Here is an 18752-nt window from a genome sequence, read left to right on the forward strand (position 1 = left end):
GTGTCTACTTGATCCAAGAAGCTCATTCTTCACTCATGGTAGGTTTTTTAGGCCACCACCTGCCTGTGGGTTTACTGTACTGTGGTGGCTTGCCACTGGTATTTCAAATATCAAAGAACCAAAACCAAACCTGTTGCCATCAAGTCGATTTTGACTCATAGCAACCCTACAGAACAGAGTAGAACTGCCCCATAGTGTTTCCAAGGAGCAGTTGATGGATTCGAACTGCTGACCTTCTGGTTAGCAGCCAAACACTTAACCGCTTGCCACCAGGGCTCCATTTCAAATACCAGCAGGGTCTCTTCCTTCACTTTATATGCATGTGAAAGCTGGACAATGAAAAAGGAAGACCGAAAAAAGAACAAACAAATCTGTCCTGGAGGACATACAGTCAGAATGCTCCTTAGAAGCAAGGATGGCGAGACTTTGTCTCACACCCTTTGGACACATCAGCAGGGAGACCAATCACCGGAGAAGGTAGAGAAGAGAGACGGTCACCAAAAAAGAAGGAGACCCTCAGTGCGACGGATCGTCATTGTGACTGCAACAGTGGGTCGGAATACAGCAGTGATTGTAATGATGGCGCAGACCCGGGCAACATTTCATTCTGTTATGCATAAGGTTGCCTTGAGTTAGAGCTGGCTCAAAGGCACCTGACAACAACAGGTTTTGTAGGAGGGGTCCCAGCTGGAAGGAAGCACACTGTAAAGTATCTGCAAGGAAGGGGGCATCAAGGCAGCGATTTAGTGTAGATGGCTCAGGCACAAAACAGTTCTTTGTACTCTACTTGGAACTTTTCTGTAAGTTTGAAATTGTTAACAATAATGATGATGATAATAAGATTAAGGCGTCCCTGCTCTCCAGGAAACCAGTTTTTCAGCTGCTGTCAGGGCTCTCTGTATTTACCTCTAGGTGTGTGTGAAAGAACAGGAGAAGCCAGGGCTGGGCTTTTGCAGGATGGAAGGGAGTTGGAGAAGATAAAGAGGGTGTGAGTGGGAATGCAAAGGGTTGACACCCCTCCGTGACACAGGACACCACCTCCCCGACAAATCCCAGAGTTCAAAGGCAGGGGAGGGTCCGTATACCTTGTGGAATGGGTGCTGGAGAAGGCTCCTCAACCAAACAAGCTAGAGCCCCCAGAATTGAGAGAGGGGTTAGAGACCCCCTTGCTGTTGTTGTGTGCCACTGAGTCGATTTCAACTCCGAGCAACCCCATGTGGCAGAGTAGAACTGCCCCATAGGGTTTTTGTTGTTGTTGTTGAAAATATATGCAGCAAAATGTACACCAATTTTACAGTATCTAGATGGCACTAGAAAAAAAAAAAAAAAACACGTACAGTCTAGTGATATTGATTACATTCTTCGAGTTGTGCAGGTGTTCTCACCCTCCTTTTCTGAGTTGTTCCTCCCACATTCACATCAACTCCCTGCCCCCTAAGATACCTGTCTAATCTTTCAAGTTGCTTTTGTCAATTTGATCCCCGACAGACCATGAAAGAGCACAATGCTCGAGGGAGACATTCTTTACTTGTTAAGCTAAACTAGTGTTTGGTTTTAAGAAGACTTCAGGGGATAGTTTTGTCTTAAGGCTTAGAGGCTATCTCGGGGCAATAGTCAGGGGTTCATCCAGCCTTCATGGCTCCAGAAAGTCTGGAGTCCATGAGAATTTGAAATTCTGTTCTACATGTTCCCCCTTTTGATCAGGATTCTTCTATGGAATCCTTGGTCAAAACCTTCAGTAATGGTAGCTGGGCCCATAGGGTTTTCTAAACTGTAATCTTTATGGTAGCGGATCACTAGATATTTCTCCCATGGAGCCACCAGGTGGGTTTGAGGGTATGAACTGGAGCCTTTCTGTTAGCAGACCAAGAGCTTAACTATTATGCCACCAGGGCTCCTAGAGACCCTCTTATACTTCCTTTTATCCTTATAGCAATCCTGGAAGGCCAGTGTTATCCTTCATTCATTCATTCAATCAATATATATTGAGACCCCACACCAGTGCCCCAGACGCTGGAGATACAGACATGAACGAGACCAACAAAGCCCCCTGCCCTAGAGGCACTCACAGCTATTGAGGCACCAATAGCCATGATGAATAAGGAAAGATTTAGGATGTGAGATTAGGACAGGGGCTGAGGAGGAAGAAGGAAAGCCATTACGGGAGAAGGAAAATTAGGATTGGACCTAAGCAATGGGAAGAAAGTCACTCTGGAATATTGGAGTTTTCGAGAGGACCGAGTTTTGTTTTTGTTTGAATGTATGTTCAGTTTTAGCCACGTTATTTCTGAAATGCCTATTAAATACTGACCACCACCTGTCTGTCAGTGTGTCATACCGTCGTGGCTTACGTGTTGCTGTGATGCTGGAAGCTATGCCACCAGTATTTCAAATACCAACAGGGTCACCCAGGGTGGACAGGTTTCAGCGGAGCTTCCAGACTAAGACTAGCAAGAAACCTGGCAATCTACTTCCGAGATTTAGCCAATGAAAATCCTATGAATCACAACAGAGTATTTTCCCATAGAGTGCTGGAAGATGAGCCCCTAGGTTTGGAGGCGTTCAGCATACACAGTGGCCACAATGGTGGAGCACACCAACGATCGTGAAGAGGGCTCAGGACCGGGCAACGTTTCATTCTGTTGTACATGAGGTCGCTGTAGGTCGGAGCCCACTCGATGGCCACCAACAACAAAATTAAATACAGAAGCGGAGGTGGCGCAAGTTTGGAGAAGTCCAGTCCGGAGGTATGAATCTGGGCATCTTAAGTATAGAAATGATTTTCAGGCCATGAATGAGATCCCTTGGGCAGGGAGTACTGAGGAGGGTACTCAGACTGGCACCTTGGTGCAGTGGAGGGAATGGCGTGGAGACAGGCTGCATCATTTGCCCCAAATCACACGCCTGATAGTAGTGGACCCGGAATTCAAACCCAGGTAAGACGCATGCCAATCCCTGTTGGCAGCTGCTCTGGAGTCTTGCTGCTGTTGACAGTGTGTGGCCTTGGGTGTGTCTCTCAGCCTTTTCGCAGTCTCAGCTTCCTCATCTATCCAAGCAGGGGTGGGCAGTACAGGAGGAGTTTGGAGGTATTATGGATTGAATCATGTCCCTCAAAAAGGTGTACTGAAACCCTAGCCCCCTCCCTCCTCAGCCTGTACCTGAGAACGTGACCTTGTTTGAAAGTAGGATCTTTGAAGATGTTATCAGTTAACATGAGATCATACTGGAGTAACCAAAAAACCCAAACCCAGTTCTGTTGAGTCAATTCCAACTCATAGCAACCCTATAGGACAGAGTAGAACTGCCCCATAGAGTTTCCAAGGGGCACCTGGTGAATTTGAACTGCTGACCCTTTGGTTAGCAGCCAAAGCACTTAACCACTACGCCACCAGGGTTTCCTGAGGTCATACTGGAGTAGAGAAGGTTTAATCCCATTTGAATGGTATTCTTTTATAAAAGAGATACAGACAGACAGACAGAGGGAGAACACCACGTGAAGAAGAATCTACAAGCCAGGAACGCCTGGGGCTCCCAGGATCTGGGAGACAGGGAAGGATCTTCCCCTAGAGCCTCTGGAAAAAGCACAGCCCTTCTGACACTCGAATTTGGACTTCTAGCCTCCAGAACTGAGGCAATGTGTGTAGATGTCTGTTCCTATGAGCTACCCACTTGTTGGTGCTTTGTTACTGCAGACTCAGGTAACTAACCAGAAGGCGAAGATGGTGCTGGGGGCCCGGCTAGGAAAGCCAGCCAGTGCCCAGACGGGTCACCATAATGGTTTGAGCATGCCCACCCCCCTTTCCCACCAGTCACAGACATTGGCTCTTATCAGAACAGTCATCTTCCGGGCAGGGATAAGGGATAGGTGGAGATGCTTGTACAGAACCCAAATGCCAACATACCACTTTACAATGAGTGCCAGTCTGCGCACAGCCTGTGGTCCTCCCTGTGGCCATAGCATCCCTGCAGCCCTGCAGTGCTGGGTGAACCTGCATTTGAAGGAAGGGGGATTGAGGAGCAGCGGGGGATTGGTGGGACCAGGCTGGGTCCTGGGAGCCCCTGGGCTGCCAGGGAGCCTAGAAGAGACTTGGTGGCCTGCCAGTGCCTTGGCCAGGGCAACCTCCTGGGTCCGCCCTGGGCTGGGCTGGCACTGCTGGCCTGGCCTCACAGTGTTTCTGGGGCTGGCTAGGCCTCTCCACTGGTTGGTTTTTCTTTAGACTTGTTAATACCTTTCAGACAGTCCAGGCTGGGTGCAGGTCCACTCCTCCGCGGCTTAGTGCTTCCACTTCAGGGCATCCAGGGGCTTCAGGGCGTAAATGCCAATGGTTCCTGTCACGCGGGGGCTGAGCAGGTGCCTGGCCACCCTATGTCCTGCCTCCATCCCCTGGCCCCGGCCAACTGGCAGGTGGAGGCCTCCAGCTGGCTCCCTTCCGGGCCGTGCGGCTGTCTGGTTCAGCCTTGGCTCCCCTGGGCCAGGAAGCCACCCCCAGAGGTTCCAAGCCTGCAGTACTGCTCCATCAAGGCCCTGAACCCCAACTCAGCTCCACCAGGAGTCCCACCCACCCTCCCACCAGGCCTCTCAGCTGAGGCTGGGAGAGCAGGCAGCAATTCAGTGGGTGGTGGAGGGGGGATGGATCCAGACTGGGGAACCTGAGAGGAAGTTGGGTCCATTCATCTGTCTGTCTCCTCTGCCAGGCTGTGGTTCCGGCCTGCTCTTGAACTGTCCCCGGAACACAGCTGGCACTGGGCATGAATAAACGAAGTACCAGCATTTTGTGTGTCTGGAGGCTTTACAGTGCTGGGGGCTTGGCGGCCAACCTCAGGGCTTGTGCACAGCACCGCTGTGTTGGGTGGACTCTGGAAAGCCTGGAGCGGGGAGGATTGCTGGCTCTGCGGGCTGGGAAGGGCTGCCCAGGCATGGCTGAGCACCCGGACCCCAGGAGGGCAGACATCACTGGTGGTAGATGGTGTGTCCCTGTGTCCCTGTGTGCTTGCCTCCTGTGGACACCCAGTGGTGGGGGTGGAAAAGGCAGCCTCAGTGTTTCTAGATGCAATTAACACATTGGGAGCCAAGCAGTACGACAATCTTGGAAAGAAATGGCAGTGATAAATCAGAAAGTAATAAGACGGTTGTTGCCCAGTGTGTCTGCGAAGAGTCTAGCAGGGTGAACTCCCACGCCACACGCAGCCCTTTGGTTTTTAGGGTGAAAGAGCAGGAAGCAGAGATCCCCTTACTCTAGGGGGTGGTGAGGCTCTGTTCCCCCTGCCCCAGTGGGCCTCTGGAGGGAGGGAATGGAGAGGGAAAGAAAAGGAGAGGGCAGTGGAGGAGCCCTGACTTTGAAAACTAGATCTGCCTCTGCCTCAGCTAGCCATGTGCCCTCACAAATCACTGAACCGCCTGTGCCTCAGTTTCCCATCTGTGGAATGGGGTAAGAAGCATCATGCTTACCTCCCAACGCCAATGGGGAAGGGAAATGAGACACTCTGTAGGAGTGCAGGGCAGTCTTGTGGTCATTCCTGCTGTTATGGATTGAACTGTGTCTCCCCAAAACATGTACAGTGAATCCTGACTTCTCTGCCTGTGGTTATAATCCCATTTGGTAAGTGAAGGAGACAAGATTAGCGTAGGGTGTGTTTTAAATCAATCTGTTTTGAGATATAGAATAGATTAAACGAGGAAGCAAAAGAAGCAGAGATGGGTGAAAGAGATAAGGATCTTCCTCTAAAGCTCACAGAAAGAGCCTTCCCCTAGAGCCGGCACCATGAATTTCAGATTTCTAGCCTCCTAAATTCTGGGAGGAATCCCTGGTGGCATAGCGGTTAAGAGCTACGTCCGCTGGCAGTTCGAATCCACCACTCACTCCTTGAAAATTTTATGGGGTAGTTCTACTCTGTCCTATAGAGTCGCTGTGAGTCAGGGTCAACTCAACAGCAATAGGTTTTTGTTTTTTTTTTTTTGACCGTGAAAGAATAAATTTCTGTTAAAGCCATCCGCCTGTGATATTTATTATAGCAGCACTAGGTAACTAAGACACATACCTTCCACCGAACCAGCCTTTACGGAATGCCTATTGCGGGCCAGGAGACCCTGGGTGGTGCCATCGGTTAAGCACTCAACTACTAACTGAAGAGTTGATGTTTCGAACCCACCCAGAGGTACCTTGGAAGAAAGGCCTGGCGACCTGCTTCTGAAGGGTCACAGTCTCAAAAACCCTACGGAGCAGTTCTACTCTGCACACAGGAATCAGAATCAATTCAATGGCAGTTGGTTTGGTTTTGGTCTACTCTGTGCCAGGCCCTGAAGAAGTGGGGAAGCAAGGCCGATGTGGCGCTTCCTGGAACCCGTTCGAGCTGCCTGCCCTGCCCATCCTCTGTGCAAGGCACCCATGCTGGGCTGGCCCTCAGCTCCAGAAGCCACAGCCTCTTTGCCCTCCCAGGGCCTTTGCACACGTTGGTTCCACCCCCATACAGTCCTCACCCACTCCCTTTCTCCTAACATACGCCGTTCCCCGCTGAGGCCTCAGCTTCCTCGGGGACACCTTCTGGTCTCCCCAAGCCAAGCAGGGCGTGCCTGCATGCCCGTGACAATCTCAGCTTCTCCTTGGAGATCCTTACCAAAAAAACCTGCTGCCGTGGAGTCGGTTCCGACTCACAGCGACCCTACAGGACAGAGCAGAATTGCCCTATGGGGTTTCCAAGGCTGTGGTGGCGTAGTGGTCAAGTGCTACGGCTGCTAACCAAAATGTCTGCTGTTCGAATCCACTAGGCTCTCCTTGGAAACTCTATGGGGCAGTTCTACTCTGTCCTATAGGGTCGCTATGAATCGGAATCGACTTGGTGGCAATGGGTTTGGGGAAGCCTGGTGGCATAGTGGTTAAGAGCTACGGCTGCTAACCCAAAGATGGGTAGTTCGGATCCACCAGGTGCTCCTTGGAAACTCTATGGCGTTCTACTCTGTTCTATAGGGTCGCTGTGTGTCGGGATCGACTTGATGGCAACAGGTTTGGCTTTTAGGAATCTTTACAGAAATAGACTGCCACATTTTTCCCCTGCAGAGCAGCTGGTGGGTTTGAACTGCTGATCCTTCAGTTGGCCGCAGAGTGCTTAACCACCAGGGCCTCTTTGGAGGTCCTTATTGTTTGCTTGACATCTGCGTTCTTCACCTGAATGCTGGCTCAGGGCTCTGGCTCAAGCTCTGACCAGTTGTCTTAGAGGTCACCTAACCTCCCTGTGCCTCAGTTTCCCCACGTGCAAACTGGGAATGGCAGTCCCCACCTTCGCGGGGTTGTCTGAAGGAGTAAATGCCGGTTTCACAGTAATGCCTTGAGAACAGTGCGTGGTAAACAGCTGTTAGGCGCCTTAAAGTTGATTTTTAACTCATGGTAACCTCATGTGACAAAGCAGAACCGCCCCATAGGGTTTCCCAGGCTGTAATCTTTATGGGAACGGGGGTAATCTTTATGGGAACAGTTCCAACCGCCGACCATTCAGCTGCCTAACCATTGAAGCGCCAGGGCTCCTTATCTAGCATGTAAAGCCAAACCCATTGCCGCCCAGTGGATTCCGACTGGTAGTGACCCTACAGGACAGAGGAAACCGCCCCATAGGGTTGCCCAGGCTGTAATCTTGACGGCGGTAGATCGCCTGATCTTTCTTCGCACAGAGTGGCTGGGTTAGCAGCTGAGCGCCTGCCCTTTGCGCCACCAGGGCGCCTTTGGTATACAGCAAGGGCTGCACACTGGGTATGGTTGTTATTTTGTGGTTATTATTATCAGACTGCAAGAGCCAAAAAGAAGGGGGGCTTCGCTGTGCCCGGGGGTAGAAGCCACTCCTGGCCTCTCTGGACCGCCTGAGCCGCAGCCCCGATATCCTCCTGGCCACCGAGGGAGCAAGGGGAACTCTCGCTGGATCCCGGGGCGCGCCCCCGACGCCCGGCACACAGTAGGTGCTCCATGCAGGGTGGCTGACCCTAGCAAAGCGGTGGCCCGATTAAGGCACGGTCACTGGCCGCCTCCCTCCCGCACTCTCCGTCCGGTAACGCCCGGCTGCCCACACGGTCTTTTAGGGTGTAGCTGCTTCCAACGACACCCATTCCCACAACAAAGAAACGCGCCTTCCTGGGGCCACCTCCGCCCCGCGCAGCCAGAAGGCGCCAGGGGAGGGGAAGCCTTTCTGCTCCCCAAGACGGGCCCCCGAGTTCCGGGCCGGGAGCTGGCCCCGGGGGGTGCAGGTGTTCGACGAGCCCCGACTCGGGGCAGGCCCGCGGGCCCGCAGGGGACCGAGCGTCGCGGCGGCACCCGGCCTCGGGCCTAGGGGGCGCCCGCGGGCCGCGCGACGCCGCCTCCAGCCGCGATTTAAAGGGCAGCGAGGGGCGGAGGGATCCCGCTCGCGGCCGGCTCGGCCCACGGATCCCTCCGCCCGGGTGAAGCGACGGCAACGATTCGGCCGTTTTCTCCAGCTGCTTATTGTCCCTCCGCCGTCGAGAGCGCCCGGCCGGGGACTCGTTCCACCTCGGGGTTCTCCGCCTCCCCCCACAGGAACCCGTCAAAGGAACCGCGGCCACCGGGGCAGCGCGGCCTCGTCTCGCCGGGCGGGGAGCGACCCGGCTCGGGGCGGCCGCGGACGGCGTGGTGTCCCTCCGCCGTCGGTGGCACGGACTCCTTTTCGTATCCTTCCACGTTCCCGGGCGGCGTCCGGGTGGCTCACCGGGGGCGGCGACGCGGCTGCGGGTGCGGCGGCCGCTCCGGGGCTATGAGGTGAGCAGGACGCCCGGGACCGGAGCGGCAGAGCGCGGCGAGACGAGCAGGACGCGGAGCCCTGAGGCCGGCAGATACGTTTCGGGCCCCGCGGCCGCGCGCGAGGCGGAGGTGAGCGGGGCGCGGGACGGCGGCGGGGGGCGGCGCGGGCCGAGGCCGGGCGGGAGGGCGGCGGGCGGGGGGCGCGGCGGCGGCGGCGGCGGCGGCGGCAGCGGCGGCGGCGGGTGGGGGCGGGGGTGCGGGCCGCCGCGGGACTTATTTTTCCGACAGCGGAGGGAGCGGGCGGTGCTGCGTCCCGGCCGCCATCTTGGATCTTACTCTCCATTTTTCCGAGGAATTATTTTTTGGTGATTAATTTTCGGGGGGGACGGGGAGGCGGCGCCCGGCGGCGGGGGCGCCATCCCAGCGGCGGGGCGGTCGGGCCTCGCGGGGGAGCCCGGCGGCGCGGGCGGTGAGTCGGGGGAGGGGCGGGCGCCGGCGCGGGCCGGGGGCGGCGGAGCGGGACGCCGAGGCCGGCCGGGCGGCCGGGCGGCCGGGCGGCGGGTGGGGACGGGCCGGGGCCGGGGCCGGGGCCGGGGCCGGGGGACGGGCGGCGTGCGGGCCGGGGCGGCCGGGCGGCCTGCAGTGGTGGTCGCCGCCGGAAGGGAGCGGTAGCGGCCGGCGGGCAGCGCGGGGCCGGGCCGCGGCCGCACGAGGGGAGCAGCCGGGCGCTCGCGATTGGGGGACTGTGTTTTCCCTGCGCTCCAATGGGCGGCCGGGCGCGCGCTCGCCCAATCTGCGCCCTGCGCCGCGCTCGGCTCGCCGTTGTCTGCTGGGGCCGCAGCCTCCCGTCGCGCCGCCTCCCGAGCGCGTCCTGCCGCCTCCCCAGCGCGTCCTGCCGCCCGGGCGCTCTCGGCTTGGACAGCGGCTCCGCTGCGGGCCCGGCCCCCGTCCGCTCGCGCGCGCTCCTGTCTCCCCGAGCCCGTCAGCGTCCTCCGGTCCCGGCGCGGCTTGGGTTGCCCCCCGTGGATCCAGGGGTGTGCACCTTTGTCACGCTCAGCTGGGGGGGGGGGGCGCCTTTAAAGCGACAGCTCGGTCCGAGGTAGAGGAGAGAGAAGAAAAGCAAAGCGGACGCGGGGAAATGTATTCATTATTTGGGCCCATTTGACCCGGTTCTGGAAGTTATGCTCATAATCCACTGAACGGCGAAACTTTTGCAACACCGGGGAGGTGAAAACGTGTTGTTTGAAGTTAACTTTTTAAATGTGCCCAGTGAAATGCATGCTGGGGGAAAAATCCTGTCCAGAATAGTGGGCAGGTTGACTGACTGGTCCTTGGCTGTGATTGTTTTTTTCTGGACGGGTTTAGATTTGCACGACTTTGGTTTAAAGCATAGTTAGGCAGAGACTCACGGGTCCGAAGACTGCTATGGAAAATCGTCAGAGGGAGCAGTTACCCGCTGTCACTTTTTGCTGTAATATTGAGGATACTGTTATTTTTGCTAGTTAGTAGTAAAAAACAATTTGAAAAAGGAAGGGAAAGTCATTTTGCGTGAAATAATCAGTTGGGTGGTGCATGTTGAAATACGTAAGAGTTACTCGGTGTAGATACGAGTTTACTTTGTAGCTGACGGTTTGGCAACGTGAGCCACAGGTGTGACCCTGTGCCTGCTGGAACTCCCTGTAGTCGAAGGGTAAAGTCCACAAACGCTTTATCCCCACACCTCTGAGAACTCCAGGCTGTTTTCAGCCTTCTTTCTGCTTCCGTTTCCCAAGCTCTAGCCCCACCAGCTTCCCAGGACAGGTGCCTTTTCGGGATGTTCTGCTTGGGTGTACCTATACCCTCTTCCTAGCACGTACTCATTTTTCAGAAAGGGTCAGTGAGCATGTCACCCCCTGGGTGAAGCCTCCACTTAGACACACGTAGGGCTGGCCCACTCTCCCTTATGTGGTGCGTACACACGCACACAGGACTGTCCTACTCCCTGGGGAGAAGGCAGTGTCCTCGGTGCTCCCCAAGTGGTTACTGCAGTTTGTTAGAGTTGGTGGTTTCCTCTCCCATCCCCTCTGCTTTTGTGAGCTTGTACACTCTTAGCCGTTATTTCGTCTCTTATGCTCGGTGGCAGGTAGGTACATAGTAGAAGCTCAGTAGACACTTGAGGAAGTTTTGGTAATTTATTGATCCTAAATTATCAAGCTTGTTAGTTGCCATCGAGTTGGTTCTGACCCATGGCAACCTTGTGTAAACAGAATGAGACCCTAGGTGTAACAGAATGAGATGTTGCTTGGCCTTCTGCCATCTTCGTAGTAAGCTTATCAAGCTTAATAATTTTGTATTCAGTTTTTCAAAATGTGCCCATTCTAATGTTATTTAAGAAGAAAAATCCCACTTAGTTTGCGAGTGAAATTGTAACAAAGAAATATGGAGGAATACTTATTCTTCAAGAAGGCGAAATTTTTACTCGATCTTTGAAACCACGTGCTCTGTCAAAATCATTTCCAATTGCCCCTTAAATGTTTTCATCTGCCTTCTCTTGTACCCTCTGAGCTGCATCTGCCTTGTACTTTCCCTGCTTGTATCCAGTTCCAGTGGGCAGTGCTGCTGGAGGTGGGAGTGGGCTGGGGCCACAGCCCACTATGCCTGCAGGAGGGTGGAGCTGGAGTGAAAGAAGTGAAGTGAGCTGTTTGTCTGTCTTTGAGCACAGAGATGTTTTGTGGGTGGGGGATGTTGGCTGTAAATTTTTCCTTGGCTCGTAAATCTGTGATTGAATCTTTACATGAGTGTTGTGGGTTTATGGGATGTGTATGTGGCTGGGTTGTGTTGCAGAGATTTGTGCTTGTGGCATCTGAGCAGCTCCTTGTCTGCAGGAATGCTTTCCGTTGACTTTTGAGAGTGAGTCCTGTAGAAGAAATAACTTTGATTCCCTTATGTCTGCTTCTGCGGACCCTTTTCCACCCAGCAAAACCCCCACCCGTGGGAAGGCTTCCCAGGACTATGTCAGCCCTCGTCTCCCCCCCCCCCCCCAGTTATTTATACGCAGCCTCATTTTGAAGACAGGAACCATGTGTCTTCCCTCTGTTGTGACACACTGCTGGCTAGCTACGTTAAATCTCTGCTGGGAGAGGTCCCTTGTGTGCGCACAGGACAGTAGTTGTGTTTCAGGTACAGCTTTATTCAGTAGAAATTAGTTTTATGAATAAAACGTAAGCTTAATTTTTTCAGACCAAGTTTTACTTTTTATTCTTTGGAAGGAAAAAAAGCTTGTTTTATTGACATTTCTTGATGTAGAAAATGGTTTTAATTGTTATTAGAAGTCAAGTAGAAACCAAAATTATTACATGACCCACAACTAACCAATGAACTTTGAATGTCCAGCATGAGGGTATTCTAAACATTAGAATACAGTGATTTGGAAAGTAATTTCATACTTGAGCATGCTGCCAACTTTGAAATCTTAAAACATATTCTCTGTTACAAACTCTTAAGTTCGAAATGTTAGCACTGGTTTTAAAGTCTGAGTTCCCTTGAACGTACTATCCAAAGAAGGCCTCCTAATAAGCAGGTGGGGGGTGCCCTAGGGATTTATCTCGGAAGGACTTCTAATGGGGGAGAGTTTAACAAGTTTCTTTGAATTCTTTCTACCAACTCTATATCTCTCCACCTCATCCCCCACAAAACAACAACAACTAACCCTACAATTCTGTTTTTACTTTAGTTCTCAGTATAATCCCTTGTCTTTTAATTTGGTGTTTCCTAGAAAATTAGGAATGTTGGCCAAGAGGAGAAGGTTGTGCCTGACCAAAATCTAACTCCGTATCTGTCAGTGTAATCAGAATTTTCTCCTTGTCCTAGTCAAAGAAAACCTACAGATATACCTTGTTTTATTCAACACACGTGTTCCCACATTTCAGTCCTGCAGATTTTCTTTTAAATGCATTAGAGAATTTTACCATTTAAAGGCGTGCTCCAGAGCAGATCCATCTGTATGGTAAAGACTCACCCCGAACTTGTTTTTGTAACTACACTTGAACTTTAAGCGTTCGCTTTCCCTTTAACTCTGATTTTCCTTCCCTTTCTCTTGTTCTCTGTGTTGCTCAGGGACAGTAAGTTAGGCTGGGTGTATTATCTTTATGTGGTCGGTGATGGAACCAGAAACCACTGGCATCCTGGAATTGACCATCCTTATCTCTACAGTAGTCTCACAAAAGAAAAAAAAAAAGTCACTGATTTCCTTAGTCACAGGTGCCCTAAGTTATGTTTTGCTTCACTTCCCGTCCATGGTGCCAAGGGTTCTGAGGACCACGAAAGCATTGCTCTCACTGTCTCTGGCCTCAGCCTCCGAGTTGGTCAGCCTGGTTTGCTGCTGGCAGGTTAGGGCAAGCGGTTCAGTTGGGTGAGATAAACTCAACACCAAGCGGTCTTCTAGGGTTGCGTATCAATTTATGACTGTTGTTGTTAGGTGTCGTTGAGTCATTTTTCTACGCGTGCAGACCCCGTGTGTCAGACTAGAACTGCCTCAGAGTTTTCTTGGCTCTGATCCTTATGAAAGCAGGTGTCCAGGTCTTGTCTCCCTCGGAGCCTCAGCGTGGGTTCAAACCACTCACCTCTCGGTTAGCAGCCAAGCGTTTAACCATCGTGCCTTTAGAGCTGCATGTAAATGTAATCCTAGAGATGGAAGAAGGACTGTCATGGTGAGAATCGCTGCCTGATTTCAGTCTCCACACTGCCACTGTTTGTATGAGACAGTGATGGGGCCAGGCCTCTCAGTTCCTGTAAAATGACCAGTCTCAGAGGTCACTCCCAATCCTAAATTACACTCCATCTTTTATGCTTAAATGCACTCTGTTTTCTCATTTCTAAGATTACAGCCTAGGAAACCACGTGGGGCTGTTCTTCTCTGTCATACAGGGTCACACTGAATTGGCATGAGGTCTACAACAATAATCAGCTGTTTGAATCATTTGACATCTGTAATTGGTTTACTAGTTCATTTGTGTATTTGAGGTAGTTTTTTCTCTTTTTCGAAGTGTTATTAAATTGATGGTATGGCTTGCAATCATTTAAGCTTTAGAATTGAGAAACTAGGGTATATTGTTGATCCCAAAGCTTGTTCTTAAGATATATGTGGTTCCTGTATTCCACTTGGAAACCTGGTGGCGTAGTGGTTAAGGGCTACGGCTGCTAACCAAAAAAGATCGGCAGTTCGAATCCACCAGGCACTCCTTGGAAGCTCTGTGGGGTGGTTCTACTCTGTTCTGTAGGGTGGCTATTTGAGTCAGAATCAACTCAACGGCTGTGGGTTTTTTTTTTTTTTTTAATACTGTAGTTGCATCTTTGCAAGATGTGTTATTTTCTGTATTAAAGTGTACTAGAAAGCAAAAGCAAATAGACTTCGGGAGCATTTACTAGTGACAAGCCTGTTTACTTACGGGTGATGTACACATGGCTCGGGTAGCAGAGTAAACCGAGGCTGCGTTGAGGACACTGGGATTTTAGACCCAGCTTTACCGTTTAATGACAATGCGACTTCAGGAAAGCAGCCTCATTTCTGATTTTCAGTCTTAGCATTTGTATTGATAATACCTGTCCCAGCTACCTCATAGGTTGCTGTGCTGGTGAACCCTCAGTCATGTCTATTTGGATAGGACAAACACACCTGTGTTCTAACTTGTGCCACGTTTACGGGCTCACTTAGGGAGCAGGTATCTCCTGGCACTGGGGTACCTCACACCTTAGGCAAAAGGCCTCTCGGTGAAGGTCGTTCTGCTCCCTCTTCTGCACCCCGCTGCCATTTTACCCACGCTTCCCTTTGGTCCTTCCAGGTCCCCCAGTCGCCTGGTAAGTACCTTTGCCCACGTTTCCAGAAGGCAGGAACTCTCCTGCGCCCCCTGGTGTTTTCTTTATGCAGCCGGTATTCCTGCACCAGGTCCAGGGCCTGGTGGCACCCAGGAGGTTCTTGATAAATGTTTGTGGAATTGAATGGACTCTGGTTGGGCAGAGTAGTTCACCTTGTCTGCCTGATTTACGTAGCAAGGCTGAAGCGTCTGATATCAGGCAGTTATCTCTAAGGAGGGTTTTTATCTTCAAAGACGTGCTGGGGTCCCATCATGTGGAGGAGTGTACACTTGTAGCAGGAAAACCAACTTACTGTTAAGAAGATGGAGCTGCCCCACCCATGCTGAGGAGTAAAAGGTAGCCTGACCCTTCAGCCATCGAGTCTGGGGCTAGAGAAAGCCATAAGGAACCCCTGTTCCTCCCTCCCCTTTAAAAGACACAGAAATAGGCCCCACTCAAGGTCACGGAGGGTTCTGACAAAGCCAGTTGCCCCAGAAAGTATTTGGCGGATGTTAATAGATACCAGGAATGTTTCTGACAAAAAGTAAAAAAGAGGAGGTCGTATTTGGATTTATGCTTTTGACTTATTTTCCCAGAATCATCCAATCACCTCTACCCCCAATTCACCGTCTACCCGCAATTCACCGTCTACCCGCAATTCACCGTCTACCCCAACTCACCGTCTACCCCCAACTCACCGTCTACCCCCAATTCATCGTCTACCTCCAATTCAACGTCTACTCCTTGTCCTCTCTGCTGATGTCCTATTTGTTGCTTTTAGAGCTCTTAGTAGAAGGTATACTTAGTTGTCTCTCCTCCTTCACCATACTGTGAGCTCCCTGAAAGCAGGAATTGTGTCCATTTTGGTCTGGGGGCTGACTTTTCAAATAACAGGCAAAATGGGTTTAAAATTTACTTAGGTCAGGATGTATTGCTTGTATTTATATGGTGTTAAAAGTGTACAGTTTCTCAGTTGGGCCTTGGCTTAGTTTTAGTCTATGGCTCTCAGGCTTCGTTTCCTGGTTTGTGAAATGGGGGTGATAATGATAGCGTTGTGTGTGTGCTGCAGGGCCGTGGTGTGGGTAAATGATAGGGTGCAGAGAAGTGATGAGCACAGTTCTTGGATCGTGGTAACAGCAGTCGTGTAGAGTGGTGCCCAGGAGACTAAAGCTAAGAGTTGGTCTCTGTGCCCAGCGTTGCCAGTCGTCACTGTGGCACCCTGTCCCTCACGTCGTGAGCAGATGTTGAACTGGCTCTGGGTGGACACTGTGCCGGGCACTTAGCCATGCAAGGCCCTAGAAGTGCTGCTGCTCTGCAAGCCCTGCCTGTCTCCTCAGTGTCTCCGTCTCCTGCCCATCTTTATTTTATTTTATTTTAAAACATTTATTGTGCTTTAAGTAAAAGTTTACAAATCAAGTCAGTCTCTCAAACAAAAAGTTATACACACCTTGCTATGTACTCCTAGCTGCTCTCCCCCTAATGAGACAGCATATTCCTCCTCTCCACCCTGTATTCCCTGTGTCCATTCAACCAGCTCCTGTCCCCCTCCTCCTCCTCATCTTGTCACCAGGCAAGAGTTGCCCACATAGTCTCATGTGTCTACTTGAGCCAAGAAGCTCGCTCCTCACTGGTGTCATTTTCTATCTTATAGTCCAGTCTAATCCCTGTCTGAAGAGTTGGCTTTGGGAATGTTCCAGTCTTGGGCTAACAAAAGGTCCGGGGACCATGACCTCCAGGGTCCTTCTAGTCTCAGTCAGACCATTAAATTGGGTCTTTTTATGAGAATTTGAGGTCTGCATCCCACTGCTCTCCTGCTCCCTCAGGGATTCTCTGTTGTGTTCCCTGTCAGGACAGTGATCAGTGGTAGCCAGGCACCATCTAGTTCTTCTGGTCTCAGGCTGATGTAGTCTCTGATTTATGTGGCCCTTTCTGCCCCTTGTCCCGCCCATCTTTCTTTCCTTCTTTCTTCCCCCTCTCCCTTCCACTTAACTGCCCACAATAAAGATCAAAATACTTCTTGGTTTCACTTATTGGTAGCACAGTGTTTTGTCAGAAGAAGCGGATTACTTTGGGCAACTAAATTCATGTTTTGAGCCCAGTTCGTTTAATCTGAGAACGTTTTACTCTGAAAGTCTGTGATCCTGTGAACTGAGATAATGTGGAAATGTTCGGTAAACTGTAAAGCACTTTGGTGGTTCAGCTGTTCACCACCTCCGCTTTGCTCCTGAGCTCTCACACCTTAGGGCAGCTTCATCTGGGTAGTACCCTCGCCCCCCCGCCCCGTCTCAAATTTAACAAACTTTCTGCTTTCTCCTCTTCCATACAAACCTGTTCCTGTTGTATTCCCTGACTGAGTTAGTGGCAATCTTGCAGCTTCCCAAACTAAAGCTTTTGCCCCAACAGGAGTCTTGACTCACCTTGAAGGCGCTCTCCTTCCCCACCTGTACCTGATTCTTACCACGTCTTGCCAAGCCTTTCTCATACACCAAAACTTTTTTCTTTCTTTACACCCGCAGCTGCCACTGCGGCAGTTAGCTTCCTCACTGCTCTCTCCGCCTCTCATCACATTCTCTCCCGCCACAGGGATCCTTCCTAGAGTGCCATTGAGAAAATTCTCCTCCCACCCTCCAGAGTCTGCTGCCTCCTTTACAGGGTTGTGAGAATTAAATGGTAGAATGCATATAGGAAGCGCCGAATCAATGGCAGCAGTTATTATTTATTGCTGTAGAAGTAAATTGAGTTATAGTAACAAAAAGCAATCCTTGTTTTGCCAGAGACAACGTGCTGTAAATTCCACTGCAGCGAGATCGCCAGGCCCTCTGCGCGGTGGTAGGTGAGGCTTAGGTGCATGAGGTTTGCAGTCTGCATTGCTTCCAGAAATCATATTCCTTCCCTTCAGGAGCAGTACGAAAAAACACCCTCAGCTCTGTTTCATAAGTAGCACCCTAGTCCTTTTTATTCTCTTGAAAATTTGTGAATCTTTTTTTAAAGGGGTAAGGTGGTAGGATTTTTTTCCTTGTGGGGTTAAGGTAGGATGAGGAAGGGAGGAAATTTTTTCTTGATTATTAACAAGTTTGTGAATAATGCATCAGCATAGGTGGCCCTCTTTGTTCCTGCCTCAGTTACCTGGAAAGCGGAGTCAGATGGAGACCTTTATTTTATTAGTGATTTCTGCCTCTCATTAGCTCGTCCTTCTCCTGTTGCTCAGGCCACCCTATCTGGAAACCTAAGCGTGTGCATTAGAACTTGCTTTCCCTCGTGTCAACTCCTGCTCTCGCCTCTTATATCCCCTCAGTACTCCTTGACTTTGTCTTGGTCCTTACGTCCTTATACCACTGCCTCGCGTCACTCTCTAGATGCAAGGTGCAGCTTCCTGATCTGCCAGGACATCTCCTAGATGCATACCTGATCCTGGCATTCCCCGCTCTCAGCGCTGCTGGCTTCCCGTTGGCTGCTGGCTTCCCGTTGGCTGCTGGCGTCCCATTACTGGGCATCAGTGCCTCATGCACCAGCTGGCCTGGTCTTTCTCGCCAGCCTCGGCTCTTGCCATCCCTCAGAGCACCCACAGTCTAGCCAGCCACACCAGACGCTTTTCTTCTCAAAAACCAATACTTTTTTTATATGCTGTTCCCTCTGCTTAGAGTGTATCAGTCATTCATTCACCAAATAATTTTTGAGCAGTTATTCTGTGCCAGGCCCTGTCCTAGGTGCTGGAGATAAGGCAGTTAATGAAAGGGAGACCGTCCCTGCTCTGAGGAGCTTTGTTCTAGTGTGAGTGGACAGGCAGTAAACAGGTTTTCTATTCGGGTAGCAGGTGTCTGTGTGGGCAGAAGGATATTCTGGGGAAGGGTGGTCGCTGTTTTGGAAGGGATGGTCCTGGAAGGGCTCTCTGATAATACGACATTTGAACATAGGCGGATATCTGGGGCAAGAGTTCTAGAGAGAAGGAACGTGAACTGCACCACCCTTTGGTGCTCTGTGTTTTCAGGAAAGAGTGAGGAAGCCCATCTGGCTGGAGCAGGGTGGGTGAGGGGGAGTGTGGTGGGCAGTGAGTCAGCTGGGCAGCCCCATTCACTGAGAGCGTCCATGGGTGGCAGGCCCTGTGGTGAGAACTTTTAAAGCTGTAATCTTTGTATCATCCCTGGGAGATGAGTGCTCCTGTTAGTCCACTAGTAGGGGCTT

The 18752-nt window shown here is 51.5% G+C and overlaps 1 protein-coding gene across 3 annotated transcripts in view; it reads left to right on the forward strand.

Moving 5' to 3' along the window:
* Positions 1-8706: 8706 nt before the first annotated feature.
* KMT5B (lysine methyltransferase 5B) overlaps positions 8707-18752 on the forward strand; it is a 61065-nt gene continuing 51019 nt past the window's right edge. Inside the window, exon 1 of one of the 3 annotated variants that reach the window (XM_064287653.1) lies at positions 8707-8867. The gene's annotated coding sequence lies outside the window, so the exon portion shown is untranslated. Of the gene's footprint in view, positions 8868-9055; positions 9104-18752 lie in introns of those variants that run through there. The other 2 variants (XM_064287650.1, XM_064287652.1) reach the window with 2 other exon arrangements.

The sequence above is a fragment of the Loxodonta africana genome, chromosome 7 (genome assembly GCF_030014295.1).
Source record: "Loxodonta africana isolate mLoxAfr1 chromosome 7, mLoxAfr1.hap2, whole genome shotgun sequence".
NCBI lineage: Eukaryota > Metazoa > Chordata > Mammalia > Proboscidea > Elephantidae > Loxodonta > Loxodonta africana.